Source organism: Eurosta solidaginis, chromosome 5 (assembly GCF_040869045.1).
Source record: "Eurosta solidaginis isolate ZX-2024a chromosome 5, ASM4086904v1, whole genome shotgun sequence".
In the NCBI taxonomy this organism is placed as follows: domain Eukaryota; kingdom Metazoa; phylum Arthropoda; class Insecta; order Diptera; family Tephritidae; genus Eurosta; species Eurosta solidaginis.
In genome coordinates, this window is record NC_090323.1 from 127,671,373 (window position 1) to 127,695,291 (window position 23,919).

At 40.6% G+C, this 23,919-nt stretch overlaps 1 long non-coding RNA gene across 3 annotated transcripts; it reads right to left on the reverse strand.

Annotated features, from left to right (window-relative positions):
- Window positions 1-13,376: 13,376 nt before the first annotated feature.
- LOC137252620 (uncharacterized) lies at window positions 13,377-23,738 on the reverse strand. Of its 3 annotated transcripts, none has more exons than XR_010953630.1 (5): window positions 23,235-23,735; window positions 22,613-22,746; window positions 22,320-22,540; window positions 15,313-15,493; window positions 13,377-15,242 (listed from the first exon to the last, which is right to left on the reverse strand). It is a non-coding gene; the product is annotated as an uncharacterized lncRNA (long non-coding RNA). The 3 variants fall into 3 exon arrangements; XR_010953631.1 differs by having other exon boundaries at window positions 23,204-23,735; XR_010953629.1 differs by having other exon boundaries at window positions 22,613-23,738.
- Window positions 23,739-23,919: the final 181 nt, after the last annotated feature.

Consider the following 23,919-nt stretch of genomic DNA (forward strand, 5'->3'; position numbering starts at 1 on the left):
AATTTCTCCGATTGCCATTTGGGCTTAAGAATGCCCCTTCCACATTTCAACGGGCACTGGATGATATCCTCCGGCAACATATCGGTGTAAGATGTTACGTCTACATCGATTATGTAATAATATTTGGGAAAAACGAAGAGGAACACTGAAAAAATATTGAATTAGTGTTCAGAACCCTAGAGAGTGCAAACATGAAAATACAGCTAGACAAGTGCGAGTTTGCCAAACAGGAAGTAGAATTCCTGGGGTACGTTGTTACCCCGGAAGGAATAAAAACAAACCCAAAAAAAGTAGAAGCCATAGTTAATATGCCTCCTCCTAAAAATCTTAAGGAACTTCGTTCGTTCCTTGGCATGGCAGGCTATTATAGAAGATTTATTCAGGACTTTGCCAAGATCGCCAAGCCACTTACGGCCATTTTGCGAGGCGAATTTGGAAATATTTCCAAAAACGCATCAAGGAAGCAATTCATTACCCTAGATCAGGAAGCATTAAATGCATTCGACAAAATAAAAAACACCCTTACTTCACCGGACATCGTTCTGTCCCATCCGAATTTTGAAAAGGACTTCGAACTGACCACGGACGCATCCGACTTCGCAATAGGCGCCGTACTATCACAAAATAAAAAACCCGTAACATACATATCCAGAACCCTCAACAAAACTGAAGAATCTTATGCAACCAATGAGAAGGAGATGCTGGCCATTATATGGTCCTTAAGCTCCTTAAGGAACTACTTGTACGGGTCAAGAAAAGTAAATATATTTACCGACCACCAACCGCTTACATACGCTTTAAGTACAAGGAATATGAATAGCAAAATGAAACGATGGAAAGCAATCCTGGAGGAATATAATTACGAACTGAAGTATAAACCAGGGTACTCCAACTTGGTCGCAGACGCCTTATCAAGGATACCTCCCCAAATAAATTCCCTCACTCCCACAATCCACAGTGACGAGAGCTCAAGCCATAACCTCATACCATGTACAGAGGCCCCAATAAACGTTTTTAAAAATCAAATATTTTTCAAGCAAGACGAAACATCTTCATATCAATTTAAAATAATATTTCCAACAATCCATCGTCACATAATTACAGAACCCCAATATGACAATCAAATTCTCACTACGCACCTAAAACGATACCTTAACCCCTCCGTCATCAACGGAATCAACACAGATGAAAGGATAATGGGCATGATCCAAAACATCTATCCACTACATTTTAGTAACTATAAGATACGCTATACCCAAAAATTAGTTGACGACATCACCAACGAACAGGACCAGGAAAACACCATTTTAGACATCCATAAACGCGCACACAGAAATGCAGTTGAAAACAAAGTACAGATTCTGGAAAAAAGCTATTTCCCAGGAATGCTCAGCAAAATAAAAAGAATTGTAACTAATTGCACAACTTGCAAAGAAAACAAATACGAACGCCATCCCAACCAACCCAAAATTGGCGAGACGCCATTACCCACATATCCCGGACACACGGTCCACATAGAAATTTTTTTAACAGAAGGTAAAGTAATTATGACTGCCCTGGACAAATTTACGAAATACGCACAAACAAGGAAGCTTTCAAGCAGGGCAATAGTAGACGTTAGAGGTCCTTTAAGAGACTTGATTTTCTATTTCGGAGTGCCAAAACTGATTGTAATCGACAACGAATCTTCATTGAATTCTAGTTCAATTAAATTTATGATGACGGACGAGTTGGGAATAGAAGTTTTTACAACACCACCATACAAAAGCCAGGCAAACGGGCAAGTAGAAAGGTTCCATTCTACTCTGGTGGAAATAATGCGTTGCCTCAAAGAGAATGGAGGACACAGGAACTTTGACGAGCTCCTAGAAAGAGCTGTGTCGGAATACAATCATACTATCCATTCTGTGACTAAAAAGAGGCCAGTAGATTTATATTTTGGTAGAAACGTTACGTTTATTCCAGAAGATATAGAAAGAAGTAGGCAAAGTAACTTAGAGAAACTGGCACTTAAACAGAGAAAGGACATAGAATACCACAACAGAAAAAAACATAACGGAAAATCATATTTACCAGCTCAAATCATTTACGTCAAGAAAAACAGGAGGTTAGGGACTATATTAAGTAAGCCATATACTAAGGAAATAGTTAAGGAGGATCGAAATAGTACAGTAATTACCGAAAAAGGACAAATAGTACACAAAAGTAGGATACGCAACTAATTAAACGATGTGTAAAACTTCTTCTTTGCAGATTTTTCATACCGCTCTGCCTAGCAGAGGTACAAATACTCGACTACTCTAACTCCCAACTTGTAACAATAGAAAAAGGAACAGCCAAACTACAGACCGGAACATTTAGAATAATACACGAAATCGACATTGACAAATACAACGAAATCCTGGAGCATATAGAACTGAAAACACAAGCAGAAGAACTCTATAAAAATCCCAATTATCCCTTCTTACCCCTTCTCATATCACAAATTAAGGCTCATCTAAATAATCTAAAAATAGAAGGAAGATCGAAAAGGTCACTAAATTTCATAGGTAGTGCGTGGAAATGGATCGCAGGAAATCCAGACCACGAGGATCATGAAATAGTTTTAAATAAATTAAATAACGTCCTTGAAAATAATAACAATCAGGTTATTATTAACAAAGGCTGGCGCAAATCCTTGGGCTGAACCCTCCCAGATGGTGCCGGCTGGTAATATGCACAACAGTTTCCCCTTCCAGGGGAGTGCTAGCTAAGTTTAGGAATTATCTCCATTTGTGCCCCAGCTCCTTAATAGCTTAGGCATATGGAAATGGTTTTTAAACGTGGCCTCAAGGTGGGAACTGGGCCGCGCCCAGTTGAAAAGGTGGTCCACCCCTAATCCAGGGTGTTATGCGATTCCGTGCCCATTGGATGGTTTGCAGTCAGGGGCATCCGACTGTATTCTTACGGAGCCTCCCGGATACCGGTCCACCTCCGAGAGTAATGGCGACTTGCTGCGGTATGGGGCTCTACCGCAGTCGACCGCATTGTTTCCCCTATCCCTTTAACTTCAGGCTGCCGAACGGTCTCACCTTAGTAGGCAGCTAAAGAACAAGATATTTTTAATGAATAACAAAAACCTGGCCTCGGATCTGGCAAAGAGGTCATCGACGTATTTCGAAAGTATCCTAGGTTTATACCTCAATTTTTCCATACTACTATCCAAAAGTTTCTCCATTATTATATCCGCTATGATTGGGGATGTGGGCGCTCCCATCGGCATTCCTTTCAATTGCGTGTATATGGTATTCTTAAACTTAAAATATCTGCTCTCTTTTATACAGAATGTTGTTATCTCCATAAACAGCTGTTTGGGTATCTTTGTGAACTCTTTAATCATTACCCACTTTTCTTGTATTGTATCGAGTACCAGCTGTATTGGTATACTCGGAAAAAGTGATAACACGTCGAACGAAATAAGTTTTTCGTCGTCAAATATATAAGTGTTATTTATCCTTTCTTTAAACTCGAGCGTGTTTTTGATGTTATATGTAGAATTTGACGTTATGTTTTTTAATATTTCAGCAATATATTTGCACAAACCATATGAGGGTGATCCAATCGCTGAACAAATTGGCCTTAATGGAGTGCCTTCCTTATGGATCTTAGGGAGGCCATAGATTCTGGGTGGAAGCGCAGTTGTTGTTGTAAGTCTATTTCTCTCAGACTTCGTGATTAAATCCATTTTAAAAAGCTTATCTACTAGGCAGTTGTTCTTATTCTGCAATCGTGGTGTTGGGTCCTGTCTTTGAACCCTATATGTAGTTAAATCCATTAAAATTTCTTCCATTTTCTTATTGTAATCGTCGACTTCCATTGCTACCGTTTTATTACCTTTGTCTGAAGTTAAAATTCGTATGTTACTATTTTGTTTAAGAAATTTCTTTGTTTGCTCCACTGTATCTGCAATTGCACTGTCTATTGCACTTGTCTTGTTTGTTATTGTGTGACTTTTTATCATCAGCGATAGTTTTGTGCGTGCCTCCTCTTGCTGATCTTTATTCTTTATAGTTTGTAACAAATCCTCTCCATCCGCTATGTATTGAAACAGCGGGAAGCTCTTATTATCGACCGGTAGTCCGAACTTCGGCCCCTTCGCCAACAATGCTTTTATATCTTGTGGAAATTCTAATTTCGTTTTATTTATAAACCACTCTTCATGTTTTTTGTTATTAGTAAGTATTTCGTTTCGTTTTGCTCGCATTTTATTAAATTTTAACTCTTGGCGCTTTTTTAGTGTTGTTGTTGTTTTGTTCGCGACATTACTCTCCCTTTCCATTAGCTCAATAAATTCTTTCTCACCCAATTCTTCTCTAAGTTTTTGTGTTACTTGATCTATTCGCTGGTTTAATCGTTGTAATATATTGTGTTTTTGTTTTATCAGCAGGCTTAAAATTTTCATTAGGTAAAACTGCGTATGTCTGTGTACTAATTTTTCTATGTCCGTGTTTTTGTCCGAGTCAGATACAAATAATTGCTTACATTTAGTTGAATTACTTATAAACTTAGGGATAATTTTTGACTTTCTACATTTCATAAGGAACTTTAAACTTGATTTAACTTTTACCAATTTCTTTGACATTAGCTGCAATTTGTTGATTGTTGATTTAGCGTTTTCATTGTAGTTTTTTAAAAAATTAGTACACAGACATACGCAGTTTTACCTAATGAAAATTTTAAGCCTGCTGATAAAACAAAAACACAATATATTACAACGATTAAACCAGCGAATAGATCAAGTAACACAAAAACTTAGAGAAGAATTGGGTGAGAAAGAATTTATTGAGCTAATGGAAAGGGAGAGTAATGTCGCGAACAAAACAACAACAACACTAAAAAAGCGCCAAGAGTTAAAATTTAATAAAATGCGAGCAAAACGAAACGAAATACTTACTAATAACAAAAAACATGAAGAGTGGTTTATAAATAAAACGAAATTAGAATTTCCACAAGATATAAAAGCATTGTTGGCGAAGGGGCCGAAGTTCGGACTACCGGTCGATAATAAGAGCTTCCCGCTGTTTCAATACATAGCGGATGGAGAGGATTTGTTACAAACTATAAAGAATAAAGATCAGCAAGAGGAGGCACGCACAAAACTATCGCTGATGATAAAAAGTCACACAACAACAAACAAGACAAGTGCAATAGACAGTGCAATTGCAGATACAGTGGAGCAAACAAAGAAATTTCTTAAACAAAATAGTAACATACGAATTTTAACTTCAGACAAAGGTAATAAAACGGTAGCAATGGAAGTCGACGATTACAATAAGAAAATGGAAGAAATTTTAATGGATTTAACTACATATAGGGTTCAAAGACAGGACCCAACATCACGATTGCAGAATAAGAACAACTGCCTAGTAGATAAGCTTTTTAAAATGGATTTAATCACGAAGTCTGAGAGAAATAGACTTACAACAACAACTGCGCTTCCACCCAGAATCTATGGCCACCCTAAGATCCATAAGGAAGGCACTCCATTAAGGCCAATTTGTTCAGCGATTGGATCACCCTCATATGGTTTGTGCAAATATATTGCTGAAATATTAAAAAACATAACGTCAAATTCTACATATAACATCAAAAACACGCTCGAGTTTAAAGAAAGGATAAATAACACTTATATATTTGACGACGAAAAACTTATTTCGTTCGACGTGTTATCACTTTTTCCGAGTATACCAATACAGCTGGTACTCGATACAATACAAGAAAAGTGGGTAATGATTAAAGAGTTCACAAAGATACCCAAACAGCTGTTTATGGAGATAACAACATTCTGTATAAAAGAGAGCAGATATTTTAAGTTTAAGAATACCATATACACGCAATTGAAAGGAATGCCGATGGGAGCGCCCACATCCCCAATCATAGCGGATATAATAATGGAGAAACTTTTGGATAGTAGTATGGAAAAATTGCGGTATAAACCTAGGATACTTTCGAAATACGTCGATGACCTCTTTGCCATAGTACGTGAAAACGAGATACAAAATACACTTGACACACTCAACAATTTTGACAAGAATATAAAATTTACTGTAGAAGTAGAAAACAACGGAAAATTAGCTTATTTAGACTCTGAAATAAACAGACGAGGCAATCGACTAAAACTTAAGTGGTATAAAAAAGAAAAAGCTTCAGGACGAATTATAAATTTTAATTCTAAGCATCCCAAATCCATGATTGTAAATACAGCATTGGGCTGTATACGGAAAATGCTACTTACCTCAGACGAAGTGTACCACAAGGAAATAAAGAAAGAAATAGTCACATTGTTAAGAAATAATGATTTTCCTAAACACACAATAAGAAAGTTAATCAAAAAAGCTAAATTGCCAAATAACACACAAAAACCCGGAAAACCATTAAATTTTAAGTCGCTGGCCTATGTACCTCAATTATCAGAACGTTTGGTTAAATCTGATTGTTACAACAAGGATAACACAAAAATAGCACATAAGCCGTCCAATACTTTAAAACAATTTTTCAATAAAACGAAGTCAACCATACAAAATATGGACAAAAGCAACGTTGTGTATAAAATTCCCTGTAAAGGCAAGGTTGAGGAAGCTTGCAATAGTATTTATGTCGGTACAACTAAATCCAAACTAAAAACAAGACTATCACAACATAAATCCGATCTAAAACAATGCCATCAACAAAATAACCAGAAAACAGCACTTATGGCACACTGTGCAGCTAGTGGGCACATACCTAACTTTGACGAGACCAAAATACTGCAACAAGAACAACACTACAGTAGACGATTCACTCTTGAAATGTTACACATTATCAACGTACCGACTAACACACGACTCAACTTTAAGAGCGACGTGGACAATTCCGCGCATATATACAAACATTTGCTTAGAGGAAGACAGTACCATACTCCACGTCGCACAGGGCAGACGTGCTAAGAAACGTATGTGCAAATGTAAAATGATAAATTTTTTGTGATAATTTGTTAATTGTTTATTTACTATTATTTTTGTTTTATTAGTTTTGTAACCCTGATGACGATTGCCGCAGAGCAGTCGAAATATATTGGTTGAAAAAAAAGAAAAAATCATCAACGGTGTTTTATTTTAAAACACAGACCTCGAGCCAGCTTAATGAGATAGTTATTTTATTGTTTTGTTTGAGCTCCAGTAATAGCGATGGCGATGAAAAAATAGTGTTTGAAGTTTGTCTTTATATTTTACTTATTCATCCATGTAATCGCTGCAGCTCGGACGATGACTCAAAATTTAACATCAAATTATTGGAACATTTAAGTGTTAGAGCATTTATTTCTAGAACAGGGATTAGAATGCAAATGTGATGACAATCGAACAAATAATGGAATTGTATAAATTAAACTTACCGCGGTTGCGTCTCGTCCGGGTTACTCTCAGCCAATGATATTGACAAGAGAAAATATCGGTTTACATTCCAATGCATACGTACAAACAGATGATTTACAATAAATACAAAGTAACAAGTGATCGATAGGGTATGTAACTGTCACAAATGAACACAATATCGCCAATCTTCAAGGATCTTGTAGCCTCACACCATTTCGCACGACGGTTTAACATTGGCAAACTCTGCAATCCACCTCTTCCAGAAGTGATCTCGTAGTTGGCAAGAAATCGACCACTGCTTTCGCAGAGCACATAGCCTTTCGGGTTGCACATGAGTCGCTGGTGTGTGCGCAGTGTTGGCTGTGCCGAGCAAGAAATGATATTGGCAGATGAGTGAGAGGACGAGAGTTGACGACGTTTTCCGCTTCGATCAAGAAGCAAAGCAGTGCGTGTTCCTTCGGACATCTCTCTTTTTTGACGCAGCACTCGTTTTACGCACTGCATCACCCTGGGATGGATTGATCGTACAGTTGAACCACCACTCCACGCCTGTACTCGACATCTCTGCCTGAAAGCGTTTGCAGTCGAATACTTAACTAAACCGTTTAGCTTCTTGGTTGGCGCCCACAAAATTTGTTCCATTGTCTGACCTCATTCTCACGGGAACTCCGCGACGATTGATGAAGTTGCGAATAGTTAAGATACACGCATACGTAATTAAGTCATGATCGAGTTCCAAATGTATCGCCCTAACGGTGAGGCAGGTGAACAACGCCACCCAGCATTTCTCTTGACGCCAGCAGATCGTGACGTTGATAGGGCCAAAATAATCGAGGTCGGTGTAGGAGAACGGTCTTATGTACGGCGTAAACGATCAACGGGCAATGGGCCCATAGTTGGTACAATTGGCGCCGGTCTGTACAATCGACAGATTTGACAGCTGCTAACAACGGTTCGAAGTAGCTTACGCAATCGAGGTATCCAATATTTTTGACGGATTTCGCAGATTGTTGCTTCTGCGTTTTGTTGTTTCATGGCGACGTGAATGTGGTTAATTATAAGCTTTGTAAACGGATGATTTGAGGGCAATATAATAGGACGTCCGGTGGGAACTGGTAGCCATTCCGCGGCGTCGATGCGACCTTTCACGTGAAGGATACGGTGCTAATCTATGTAAGACGAGAGTTTGTTAATCACACTTGACGGAGAGATGGGAGTGCCTTTTTCGAGCAAACAGAATTCTGCGGCGAACGCTTCAGCTTGAACCCAGCGATAAAGAACTGTCTTTGTCAATTCCCATGACGTTAATCCATGGAGCTCATCAGGTTGCTTACAGTTGCGGCATTGCCCTACGAAACGAATCACCCACCCAATTGTTCGGATCAGTATGTCAAAAGATGGAAAACGGATGTAATCGACAAATATATTACTCATTAGCAACGTTATGACCTTTTGGTATCCATCTCCAACTGGACAATGTTGTAGCGCCTATAATTTCCGCTACTTGGTGGGCGACAAATGGATTATATGGTCTATGTTCGCTCCGTATCCACTTGAGTACGGTTGTTGAATCGTACCATAGGACACAATCGGATTGTTTGCATTAACCTTGTGCCAACGACTGCGGCTTGCAGCTCGAGGCGCGGCACAGTGAGTGGCTTCAGTGGAGCGCAGCGTGATTTTGAACAGACGAAGGATACGCTTATTTCACCAGCCGAGTTTTCGATCCCCAAGTATGCCACTGTGGCGAACGCCTGTTCGCTAGCATCAACAAAAATGTGCAGCTGAATATCGTTTGGCTTTTCGCACCGAAAGTAATATCTTGGAATTTGCGACCATGTATTTGATGGAAGTCGTTGTTGCAATGAACGCCAAGCATCATTGAGATCGTCGGCTAATTGTTCATCCCATTTAATATTCCTTCGCCAAATTTCACGCATTAATAATTTCGCTGCAATCGTAAGGTTGTAGAGAAATCCGAGGGGATCGAATGTCGACATTACAATGCTGAGCAGTTCTCGTTTGGTAGGTTTTCGTTCTCCAGTGTTGATGGCGTCGACGGCTGCCAGACCATACCAAGAATTTTGTCAACGGCTATCCCTTCCTTGCTGAGAATGGGTATGACAAATTCCGTCCCGTTGAGTGCCTCCAAAACTTCTTGCGATGTAAAGCGGCGTAACTCGAACCCTGTAATCTTATGGATGTCAAACACTTTCTTCGCTACTCCTTAACCTCGTTAAAACTATCAACGAAGTCATGCACATAATGTCGCTCGAGGATAGGCTTCACGGCCCGAGGAGACTTCTCTTGGTGTTCTAGGGCGTTCAGGGATTTCACATACTGGGCGGCACACGGCGAGCAAGCCGCTCCGAACGTCATTACTACCATCTCGAAGACCTCTGGTTGTTTTGATGTGTTGCCGTCACGCCATAGAAAACGTTGTGAACATTGGTCCTCCTCACGTATGCGTATCTGATGAAACATTTCCTTTATATCGCCGCATACTGCTACTGCTCCTTCCCGAAAGTGGAATAGCACGGACAGCACAGGCTGGTATTCTTGTGGACCCTTAAGCAACTGGGAGTTGGGAGAAACACCATGGGACTCAGTTGCAGATCCAACACTAGGCGAAGTTTTCCAGGCTTGTTAGGATTGGTCACCCCAAATTGTGGCAAGTACCAAGTTTTTTGGGAGCTTTGTGCTGCTTCATCTGGCGTGAGTCTACGCGCGTAGCCCTTGGTGACGTAAGAGTCCATAAAATCCTTGTACGCATTGGCGAATACTGGATCTTTTTGCATGCGTCTTTCAATACCGACAAAACGTTTGTACGCAGCTGTGTAGCTTTCACTGAGATGGACGTCGTCTGTTTTCCACAGCAACCCGGTTTCATAGTGCCCTTCTATATGGCGCGTCGTTGAGGCAAGCAATGAACGTGCTCGCACGTCTGCCTTGCCCTCAATGGGCTCTGATGACCTTAATCCAAACCCTTCAGTGCTGAAATAGTCAGCAATCATGACGTCAAGCCTTTGCTCAGACGTATGCCCTACAAAGACGTGTGTTCGATTCAGGTGAAGGGGCTATTTAGGGTCCAAATACTGTCCACCCCTGCTCAGTGTGGGCGACATACGGTCCGTTGGCATTAATTTTTATGGTCTCACTCGGAAGTCCTAGGTGCCAGTGATCCAGCCCTATGAGTAGTTTTGGTGTAGCCCCATTATATCCATTGTACTAGTGATAGAAATCGGTTATGACTAATGCTTTAACAAATATCAGTATCGCTCAGACTCTGACATTGGCAAATTCAGATCACGTACACTGTAAAGCGTATGCTTTTTATTCATACCGCACCCGCTAACCAACATGCTGACCACTGAGGCAGGCTAGTGTGCCTTGTGTCACCAAACCACTGCACATTTAAGCTTTGCGCTTCACCCTTGAGACCCAACTCCTCTACTAGTGAACTGTCGATCATGGTAACGGAAAAACCTTCATCGAATAAAGCGTAAGTGTCAACAGTATTCCCATCATTGTTCAACGTCACGGGCAAAATACGGAAAAGGAGTTTAATAGACTTGAGGTTCAACACCGGTTTGGGGATCAAAATTAAATGCACGCAGAACACCTTTCTGTATTAGTGTATGTGTGTGTACAAAAAATCTGGCAAAAACAACAACGACCTGAAAATTGCAACCAATTTTTTCCTTATGTCTTTTGACAGAAAGAAAAATTTTACTTTTTGCTCTCGCATTCTAAAAACGGAGGTCGAGACGCGTCTTTTGATACCACCTTTTATAATTTTTGATAAAAATGAGGTGGTGTCATGGTATAAAAAAGAAGGTAGTTCCACTCAAAATTTTTTGACGTATTTGGGGATTTTTGAAGTTTCATAATGTTTGTTGTTTTGCTAAAAGCGTTGCCATATCGTTATTGTTTAAGGCGAAATTGTGGTTTTCCGGGATTGAAATTTCTTTCAGGATGAAAACGCAATGGTCATCTGAGACAATAATAATGTGCTTAGCACGATGTTTGTGCTATCGAGAGAATACAGCAAACATGCCATTTTATTGAAAAATAGTGGATAATGACTCAAACATTGGTTAATGACTCATATTATTATGGCAGCTTGACCCCTAGACAGAAAAAAATACACGAAAAATTCTGCTGTTCTAGCATGGCCCTATTATCATGCCTCTACAGAGGATATTTCTCAAGGCATGTTGAGAAAAAATCTACCTCCAAAGTCTGCAGTGAGTGGTAGGTGTCTAATTTGTTACGTTTGTGGGACGCCATCATGCCAATGCTAAAAGGGCACAGAACATGTGCATGTGGGGCTTGCCCCAAGGTGCCCCTGGTACAATGGTAAAAAGAACTCGCACAACTAGTGGCTAACCTGCAGAGCTACAGGACAATGTTCTCCCTAAAAAGTGGTTTAACAATTCCCTCCTCTAGAGCTACGCTTGAATTATACAATAAATAAAAAATATGGACTTGTAGCCAATTTATCACCATTCAATTTCATAAAAATTACGTTTAACTATGCTAAACTCTTTAGAAATTGCGGTGTCGGCTTATAAGGACTTCCTTTGAGCAATCAATTTACAAACGCGTATGTTTTGTCAACATGTCCTGAGCAAACGTACGGACACTTAAGAAGGCTATATTCCCTTGCTTTGTATACTTTGACCCACAATAGATCTAAACAAAGGTCGCAGTGATTCCAGACCTAGTAATAATAATAATAATTCGACCCATGTTTCTTCCACCAAAGAAATTTTCGGAAGCTCGAAAAACTTATTAAAAACCTTCTTTTCTAGGCTGATATTTCGTATTAAAATATTCCAACACATGCGGCTCATTTTTTCTTTTATATTAAAAATAACTATGAAAGTAATTTGGCGTATTCGTTAATATAAAATCCATCAAAATTAGAAAAATTCGTGACATTTTTCACTCTGGTAGCTTGTTTTTGGTGAAATTGTCATTGTCCCCGCAAAAGTCAAGGGGCTAACGTCACACTAACAGCTGAATTCAGTAAGCCGTCTCTAGCCACTATTAGAGACTATTTGGGGTGAAAATCACAGACTATTTGCCATTCTGTAAGCTGTCTCGCGTCTCCATCCTCAAAAAACAATCACTAATTTGTCAGTTGGGCCGGGCTAGTGATGGGCGATACAGCGATTTTGAACTATCAGTGAAAAAGTGATGGCGATTATTGAATCGCGGCTATTTTTTATAGCTATAGCGATCACTTTAACTTATTTTTAATAAGCGAATGTGCAATTTGTATACTTGGATATAAAAAATGGAATGTTTAAGTTTACTTCCGGAGTAGAGTGAATGTTATACATTAATTTAATTTAGAATACAGAATATATGAACCAAAATTGGAATAAAACGAAAAAATATGTACCTTTTATTGTAAACTAATATAATGTGAAATTCTAATTTCCTGAGATACTTATATTTACAAATACAAATACAAATATTATTAACTGGCTGATGACATTATGTTCAGTCTCGTATTAGACTCAATGAGATGAGACTAGCGGAAATAGATGTCTATGCATCTTTGTTTTATAAATTTTGCTAATTGAAAATGCTTTGATTTTTAAATGTAAGGTGAATCAACCCGAAATAAATCTGTATATGTAACACCATAAAAACATGATTTATTTACTATTATTTTTATACTGCACTGATGTGTTCAGAAATACTCCGTATGAATTTATTCTGAAAGTTGTACTTGGCCGCATAATGTGTTTATTGTAAAGTGAATTAATTTTTAATGAAAAATGCAAAGCAAAAATATAGCAAATTCTTCAAATTATTATAAAAATATTTTTTAACAAAAAATTAGCCACCCACTTCAGTTCCCTAGAAATTAGCCGGAGAAGTCAACCAAATAATATGACAAAACTTGAATTGCATTATCTCAAAAAACTTTAATTTTGAGTTACATCTGTTTACAATAAGACGAGTGATATATATTTCTATAATTATTTTATTTTTCCCTCAAAACACAAATTTTATAAAAGTGCTAACAACTACTGCCTATAAGTATTAACTTAGGAATTACACAGGTAACCAATCTTATACCAAGTGTAAAGACCCAAATCTATTTAGCGTCATTTGTAATTAAAAACAAAAAAATTCGCTCATTTAATCTCTTTTATACACTTCATGAAATATTTATATGAACGGGGACTTTTACAATTATCACCGGGCTTTGCATGCGTTTCATTTATGGGCTCATAAAATTGCCACATTTCACTTCTTTTTTTACTGTAATTTCCTGTCATCTTTCACTCAGTATTAAAACGGATTGTTAATAAATTAATACAATCAAACGTCGTTTATAAAAATAACAATTCAAAATAACGTCGCCTGAAAGAGCAAACTAGCTAAATCAAAAACAACCGAAGAAATATCGCGTCATGAAGAAATATCGCTATTGGCGAAATGATGCAAGAGGTGATTTTCATTCTTCATGAAGAAATATCGCTATTGGCGAAATGCTGCCAGCGGTGATTGTCATTCAAATGAATCGATTGAAAGAAAATCGCTAATCACTGCTATATTTGGATAGTAATCATGATGGAATTATAGAAGGTGGCGCATTGCGCATGGAAACATTCTTTTATGGGCTATTTTTACGTCATTTTCCTTTGTGATTGCTATCCACAAATCACACGTAGAAGATTGCGCATTCACGAGTTCAAAATTGCTTCGTTCTGAGCATCTACGTCACACTTGACTGCTTGAGCGAATACATCAATTGTTTCAGCGTGATGTACACGTAAATGAAAATTCATACTTGAATGTATTTTCGTCTTCCAATCGCATAATTTACATTTTAAATAATAACTATTAGGCATATGAGAAATCTCAGGGTCCAATAATTTTTTGAAGCTTGGTGTAGCTGCTTGAATATCACAAAATTTACATTTTGCACCACGTTCGTTATATTTAAATTGTAAATATTCTGGTTTCTCTACACGATGCATAAAGTTTAGATGCTTTTTCCAACAATGTGGTGAATTTAATTGAAATACATACATTGGGCATTGTCTCATGATACATTTTCCATAAATATACTGAGCCTCTTTATGTAGGTTCTTTTCTTAACATCTAATTCTGGTCGTACCGGATATGACAGTTTTGCTTCAGGTTATAATCCACACACATACTATTTTCATATTCTGTTTCATAAGTTTCATCATTTTCGACATTGGACTTTGCATCAACATCATTATCATCATCGTCAACTCTGTTTTAAGCTTCATATTTATCAAAGGGTCATCTTCCTTAGTATTAGAACTAGAAACATTGTCATCTTCGGTTAAGTTTTTATCAAGTTTAGCTTTTTTCCTAGGTTTAAATTCTTTACTATCCGTACTAGAATTAATACCATCATCTACATTTTTCGTGGTCTGTTTGAGTTTTTAAATTTGCCAAAAGGGTTGCCTTTATCAGTATTAGAATCAGAATGGCCTTGGCCATCTTCACCGTGTTGCAAAGTAGGCGACATATGTTGGTGTTGATGTTTGCGCATATTGCGGATATGTTGGTGGTTCACTAGTCATTAATTGTTTAGAAGTTTCAACTTGTTGCGATTGTAGTTGTTGTTGCTGGCTGATGATGTGGTGTTAACGTTTGTTGTACAATTTATTCGGGTGATTGCACATATTGTTGGTGTTGTTATGGTGCTGGAAAACCTTCCGATATTGAAAGTCCTTGATTAGTGTAATCCCCACGTAGTGAACTACTCGTGACCGCGTCCGCGGTAACTATTACATCTGAAGGCGCTTAAGTTACAGGCATAGCTGACATCGCTTATATAACAGGTTGACTCTATAGTAAAAACCAAAACAAAATATTAGAATCAGTGTTTATGAATAACATATTTAAAATAAGCTCTTACAACAACGTGATCAGTGGCTACATCCCCGTGAAAGTAGTGTGGTGTTCCTCCTTGTATAAACATAGGTACTGGATGTGCTCAACCGTGCAGTTTTCTTCTAATTTGAGCAAATGTATGTTCTTACAGCCACAGCTGGAATATTTGGGATATTTCTATCCTCACATCGTCAAAATCAAATTACCTAGAATGAAAAAGAAACTCAAATCAGTAAGAATAGATTAAAAGTTTTTAATATAAGCCGAAAAGTGTTCCATAAATAGGGCTCCACACATAGCTCTTTTCCAAAGGCACAAGAGAAATTTCAGATAACTAGAATCAGGACCTGGTAAAGTAACTTCAAATGAACCTCCACCATGCCTATGCATCTTCCGTTGGCAGGGGTACCCAAAGAAGATTTAGTCGCCACTACTTCGTATGCGCATTTCTCTGCGCTCCCTTTCGGCATTCATCATCAATTTCGTCATTACTATAAAGGACATCTTGCTCACAGCAATCCAACAATCTATTTGTCCGCAAATAGTAGTAATAACTTCAATACTTTTAAAAAAAAGTTTATTGGAGCATTGTAAAACCCTTCCAATAAGATAAAGTTTTTTTTCTTTTATTTTTTTACATGATATACCGATACTGGAGCGCGAAAAGGGAATGGTAATATTGGTAGCAGCAAAATACAATGCATCCGGCCCTAAGGAAAAGAAAATCGGTGGCCACCTGTAACTCCAGACAGTTCCAACAACTAATTTCGCTGGAATTCGGTATTTCCAGCTGGTATTTACTGTTGCTGATCGGAATCACTCGCATTCCGACAGCATTAATATAACAATAAAATTATATAATGTGTAACAAAAATAACGAAAATAAGGCCAAATAAAAGTTGCAGCAGGGGGGATTGGAAACATGTCCTTTTCAACCTCCCATTATATGTTGAGCTGTGCTAATCGGAATCTTCATGCATTCCGACAGCGTCTTTAATAAACAAAGTTGAGGGGTTATTTTCAATTTCCAACATCCAAAGACATGTTTAGCTGCATTGATCGGATACTAATACATTCCGACAGCCTAAAATACACATATAATTGAAAAATATAAGTTCCAAATTTTGTTGCCTTAAGCTGGGAGCACTGGAGGATTGGAAACGTCGTAATGAGTGGCTCCCAGACTCGTCCCTTTGTCACGCTAGTAAATATGCTGATCGGAATCACATGGCATTCCAACAGCATATTCAATAGAAATAAGTAATTATAACAATGAATTGTACTTAGTAGTTTAAGTTTTAGGCCTAAACAGCCGTAATAATAAATAAATTAAATTAAAAAAATAAATACTCTTGTCAGTGTTTCACGTGCAAGGGATGGTTGCATCGGACAGGTTGCTCTGGGCTAGATTCCAAAATTCAGCGTCCTCGTATCTTTTATAAATCTTTTGTGGCTCTTGTTGTTCACGGCCTCATTACATTATGAGGAAATACGGCACCTGAGAACACAGCCGTATGAAGCTAAAAAACAAAAGCATGTCTTCAGTGAACTCCACAAACAGGCGTCGGACCTCTATGCCGGTGATTCCTGTGCTCAAAGAACAAAACTAGCAGAGGAGGAACGTACTCTCCCTAGGGAAACGAGAGTAGTCACTCTAGCTCAACTTCGAGCTGGATAACGTAACAGGTTAAACTCTTACCTATCCAGAATCAACCCCGACATACAAAACATTGTCCTGCTTGTAATATGTCCCAACATGTCACCAACCATCTATTTAACTGTATTGTGGAACCAACGCCTCTAACACTCGTATCATTATGGTCCACCCTGTTGAAACAGAAAGTATCTTTGGACTCCCGTTAGAGGACATTGATGACAATTTGTGATCGGTCGCACCTATTGGATGGGGCGAAGCACTGCTTCTACAACAGCAGGCGAACAACACGGAAAGAGAGGCAGCAACTCGCTTCCCAAGGCAGTCGGTTCTATGTACCGGAGCGACTCGGGATTTTTCCCGACCAAGGACTGTCATTTCAGTGTGACCCCATTTAATTTGTTTCGTCCCTCCCACAAATTGTCATCCTCCCAGCAGCTCCTTGCAGCAGGACTGCTACATATTCTCTTACTCCGGGAAGGTATCGAACCCAATCCGGGTCCGTCTCCTGGCCCCGGTCCTGAGAAATGGTTTTGCTGCATTTGCCAGAAAAGAATCTTTTTAGGACGGTCATACTCTGTTCAGTGTGTCTCGTGCAAGGGATGGTTGCATCGGACAGGTTGTTCTGAGCTTGATCCCAAAACCCGACGTCCACGTAACTTTTATAAATCTTTTGTGGCTCCTTGCTGCTCACGCCCAAGGGCGTCCCGTGGTCTACGCCTAAGCGTATCCCCACTACCTTCCAGCAGCTTCGCTGCTCAGCAACCCACAACAAGTACCAGCTGCTGCTCGCGCCCTACGGCGCCAACAACTCAAACAGCTGATACCACTCATAACTACTACCTTCTTAGTAGAGCTGGTAGCAATGCTGAGCATCAGCCCCTGCCCCCGTCTTCTTCTCCCCCCCCCCCCTCTTTTCTGGCAGCAATCGTGCAGGTCAGGGAAACAGACTCTTAGTCCCTGCCTCCGTTTGCACCGTCTGCCAGCACAGAATATATAGGTTTGCGACATCCGCTCAATGCAGCTCCTGCCTTGGGTGGTGCCACTTTCCTAGATGTTCTGGTCTCCGCGACGGCAACCTCTCGACGGGTTTCATCGCGCCATGTTGCCAGGTCGCAAACCCAAATCATCCGGGTACCCCAATGCTTGCCCAAGGGCGCCCAGTCCCAATGCCACAACAGCAATTGCGTCCTGACCTTCCACAACCTAGGCGTAGTCACCCGTCACTTATCCCTAGAGTGGTGGCGTCACCCCTCATGCACTTCAGAATTCTGCAGTTAAACTGTAATGGACTAACTGGGAAGATTACGGAGATAGTCGATTTCATGACATCCGCATTGCTGCGATTCAAGAGACTAAACTCACAGCAAGATCTGCATTGCAGACCTGCTCTGGTTATAATGTCCACAGGAAAGACCGTGAGAGCGGAAATGGAGGCGGCCTCGCGTTTATTATACACCACTCTGTGCAATATCATATATTTGATCCTGGCATCGACCGCAGGGACAATGTCTTAGAACGTCAAGGCCTATCTGTCCGGTCAGGCGATGCAAATCTAGAAATCATCAACATCTACATCCCTCCTGTCACCTGTTGCCCCAGTGGATACCGCCCTAATATCGAGGCCTTACTCACTAGCAACAATCGCATTATCTTAGGCGATTTCAATGCCCATCACGACCTATGGCATTCAAACTTGCGGGCGGATAGTAGGGGTGAGATGTTGGCGGATCAAATAGACGAAACGACGTTCTGCACAATAAACGGAGACGCCCCCACACGTATGGTAGGAAGCTGTCATAGCTCGCCAGATATCTCAATCGTGAGCGCAGAACTCGTAAACTGCGTCAACTGGCAGCCGATGGTAACATTGGCATCCGACCACCTGCCCATACTTATTTCGTTCGAGCGTACCGCGGACTTCATCGTCACTGAAAAGCGCACTTTCATAAACTTCAAAAAAGGAAAGTGGGAAGAATATAAATCTGCAACAGACAGCAGCTTTGCTGCCCTCCCTATCCCGACTGATGCCCTCCAAGGGGAGCGTGCCTTCCGTAAGGTCATTGAATCCGCCTCGGCACATTTCATTCCCGCCGGGAGAATTCCCGAAATCCGGCCCCACTTCCCGGCGGAGGCCGCGAGCTTAGCGAGGGAACGCGACCTTATAAGACAGCTTGATCCAGGCGACCCCCAAATAAGGGATATAAACCAACGCATCAGATTGCTTGTGGACGAACACAAGCGGGCGAAATGGGAAGAGCACCTAAGAGGTTGTAACCTCTCTACCGGTGTAGGTAAACTTTGGTCCACCGTAAAGTCCCTATCGAATCCGACTAAGCACAAAGACAAAGTTTCCATCGCCTTTGGCGATAAGGTGCTGTCGGATGCGAAAAAATGCGCGAGCGCTTCCTGCCGACAATATATAATGCATCCTACGGTCGACAAAGATAGACGGAGAGCCAATAGACACGCACATAAACACAAATTCAGCGCGTCACCAATTACCATCACCGCTAGAGAGGCTGAGGACGCCATTGGTCGCGCTAAACCATCCAAAGCAGTGGGCCCAGACGACATAGCCATGCCGATGCTTAAAAACCTAGGGAAACAGGGTTTCAAATATTTAGCGCATGTCTTCAACCTGTCTCTTTCCACCTTTGTCATACCCGAGAAATGGAAAATGGCCAAGGTGGTCCCGCTACTAAAGCCTGGGAAACCAGCTAACGTGGGTGAGTCATATCGTCCGATATCTCTCCTATCGCCAGTGGCAAAGACGCTTGAAGCCCTTTTGCTCCCTTATTTCCAAGCACATTTGCAGCTAGCCCCTCATCAGCATGGCTTCAGAAAACTCCATAGCACTACCTCCGCGCTAAATGTCATTAGCACCCAGATAAATTGCGGTTTGAATCAATACCCCCACCATAGAACAGTACTCGTAGCGCTAGACCTATCAAAAGCTTTTGATACGGTCAACCATGGCTCGTTACTTCAAGATCTGGAAGGGTCTACCCTTCCTCCATGTCTTAAAAGGTGGACCGCAAATTATCTGGGTGGTCGGCAGGCATCGATGCAATTCAGAAACGAAACATCAAAACAAAGGAGAATTAAACAAGGGGTGCCACAGGGTGGTGTACTATCCCCGCTTTTGTTTAATTTCTACATATCTAAGCTACCTTCACCACCGGAAGGAGTCACAATCGTTTCCTACGCCGATGACTGCACAGTAATGGCCACAGGCCCAGGCCCAGAGATCGATGAGCTATGCAATAAAATAAACGGCTATCTCCCTGATCTCTCCAGTTTTTTCGCCTCGCGAAACCTGGCATTGTCACCGACTAAATCTTCCGCGACCTTATTTACAACATGGACGCCCCAAATGTCGACCATATTGAACATCCACGTCGATGGCACTACGCTACCGACTGTCCTACACCCCAAAATCTTGGGTGTGACGTTTGATCAGGATCTACATTTTGGTGCGCACGCAACCGCAATTGTTCCAAGAATTCAGAGCCGTAATAAAATCCTCAAATCCCTTGTTGGCAGTACCTGGGGAAAAGATAAAGAAACGCTCTTGACCACATACAAAGCAATTAGCCAGCCGATTACGTGCTACGCGTCACCCATATGGTCGCCAAGCCTAAAAACCACCCACTGGAAGAAACTACAGGCCTGCCAAAATACTGCTCTCAGAATCGCCACGGGCTGTCTTCTTATGTCCCCATAACACCATCTACATAATGAGGCGAGAATACTCCCCATCAGGGAGAGAAATGAGATGCTGACCAAACAGTTTCTGTTGAATACTCAGAAACCTGGGCATCCCAATAGACATCTGATTGACGAACCAGCACCGCCTAGGGGCCTAAGGAGTCATCTCCGTAAGCATTTTGAGGAAATACGGCACCTGAGAACCCAGTCGTATGGAGCGAAAAAACACAAGCAGGTCCTTGGTGAACTCCATAGACAGGCGTCGGACCTTTATGTCGGGATTTGCCCGGTGAATCCAGTACTTGAAGAAAAATATCCAGAACTCGCGGAAGAGGAACGCATACTCCCCGGGGAAACGCGTGTCACTCTTGCTCAACTTCGTTCTGGATACTGTAACAGGTTAAACTCTTACCTATCCAGAATCAACCCCGACATACAAAATGTATGCCCCGCTTGCAATGTGTCCCCACATGACACCAACCATCTCTTTAATTGTAATGTGGAACCAACGCCTGTAACACCCCTTTCCTTATGGTCCACCCCTGTTGAAACGGCAAGTTTCCTTGGACTCCCATTAGAGGATATTGATTACAATTTGTGATCGGTTGCGGCTATTTGGTGGGGCGAGCATTGCTACAACAACAACAACAACAGAGGCAGCAACTGCATGACCCATCGATCCCCAGCCGTTCCTGCCAGTTGGCCCACAGGGGCATTTATTAGCAGAAGGGAGGGAAAAGAGAGAACACTGGCGCAATATGCCAGGCCTGAGTCAATCTAAGTTACTGTTAGGGGGTTACAGCACAACTCGAATTAGGGCATTAATAGGCCTCTCAAAAACATAACCTAAGAACCCTAACGGCTATTCTTACAAGACACTGTAGACTGAATAGTTTGGGTATAATAAAAGCTGGGTATAATATCGAACAACACATACCGATTTTGTGATGGATCAGCAGATGGTGGACCATATCCTTCTATATTGCGGCGCAATTTCAAGACGTAGGGCTAAGTTTATGGGCTCACCAAGGCCAGAGCATTCCCACATTTAATCACTCAAGCAAAGAACACTGCTGGGGTTCATCAAGGAAGTCGGCTAGGATGAGGTGCTGTGAAGGAGATGTGCAAGTCACTGTGCAATCCTCAATAAATTATCTATCTATCTACGTTCCGGTAACAAGCACCATTGTCGTACTAGCCCCACCATCTCGGGAACTATTGATATGACTACATTAAACCTTCTAGGGATTGAATATTAATAATGCCGGCAATGCGAAAGTCTGCTAAAATGTACCATTCTCCATGGAATGCTCGATATACATATAACTTTCCACGTTTTGAAACAGTGATGAAAAGAGCAAAATTTAGAAAAATTTTAACTGGCTGTGGGTAGTAAGGTATTGATGTCCTCTCTTAACGCAATGTAATGCCAACTGCGATGCAGGGAAAATGACAAAAATCTTGCAAATCTACTGATAATAATTAATTAATGCCTCCCCTTCTATGCAGTTCTATGCATACATACACATTTATTTTTCTCTCCAAACGCTAATTAAAAAAATTAATTGGTTTTCTCATGAACTTCGAACTCTGTCGTATTTGCATTCTTCACTTGATTATCAACAAAAGCATGACAAATTATTTAATATGGTAGCCAATTTACTTACCCTTTCTGGTGCGATGATTCCTGGACAATCGGGCCTGACTAGACGCGATTTTTGTTGCCTTACGAGAGCGTGCTTAACGCGAACCATATCATGTTATGGTGATGCAAAAAATCAAAGCCATTTCTGCTTCTAATGCTTCTGGGATAGCAGCAGCAGCTCCCGGTGGCGCCACATAAATAACAGTTACATGCCGATCAGTTGCCTTTTTTTGCTCCGGCTACCTATTCAATTTTAATTCACATTACATTATCTACTAATGCAATTTTTAATCACTACAAATCAATATAAATTACCGAAGCAAATACTGGCAAACCAAGATGCGTAGTTCCACCCTTTTTTAGGGAAATACATCCAACCAGTTTGGTACCGTATTCCAAAGCATGTTGCTTGTAAAGTACCTTGTATCCTTGGCAAATGACACGTGGATCTGCATTTAGTTGTAGATTTCGGTAGTAGTGTTTACGGTACCCACCCTAAAGTTGGGCCAAGATTTTCGAGTGAGGTATCAAAAGACGCGTATTAATCTCGAGAACAATAATCCGAAGGCGGAAAAGAAAAATTTTACCTCTGTCCGGAGATATTTGCAGTTGAAGTTGGCGATTTTAATGTGGTTGTTGTTGTGTTTATACCCACAAAAAAAATTGTGCATCACCGTGGCGGTAGCCACGTCTATACCACACACCCGGACTTGGCATGGCGTAGCCCAGGGTTATTTTTTATAAGCGCGGCCGAAGGCCGCCAACGCAGAAAGGTGTTCTGCGCAAAAATACTATGGATCCCACCCTCGGTTTCGGAGGGACTCGGGACGTGAATACGCGTCTTCTGATACCTCACTCGAAAATTTTGGCCCAAATTTCGGTGGGTACCGTAAACTGCACTATTACCCATTTTTTTATTATTTAAAAATGCACATACGTATGAATGAAAATCAGAAGGTAAATAATGTTGTTGTTGTTGTAGCGATAAGGACACTCCCCGTTATCGACTTTGTTGGTCCTTTGTCGGATGCCGATCGGGTACGTTCCGGGAACCATTAAGGTACTAGGCTGACCATATCGGGAGCGATTTAGTTGACATGAAACGGGTTGGATTTTATATAAGTTGCCACGATTTTCAAACTTTTGTTGATTTGTAGGGGTAAAAGGGGTCCGCAACTCTAGAAAATTCTTAGTTTATGAAATATAAGCGTTTAAAAATGTAAATTTCACCGAACAAACTTAATGCGTTCTGACCGATTTCTTTAAAATACCGCACTTGGAATAAGTTCAAATCATTAAACTGAGTTATGTTAGCCACTACCGATGTTAACAACTAAGCCACAACGCGTTTTAATTTAATAATTAACGAAACTTAAAACTGAAAAAAATACACCAGCGTCGACGAGTTCGTTTGTTTATTTTATAATCGAATTGTCATCTGCAACCGAAATAATATGGCAGAGCGAGTGTATTTTGAACGAGTATACTGTTCGTTTATGTGTTAAGGGGCTGCCAGACCTGAAGGTAAGAATATTATGGAAAGGGTTGGATTTTATATAAGGTGCCCCGATTTTCAAACTTTTGTTGATTTGTAGGGGTAGAGGGGGTCCTAAAAATCACAA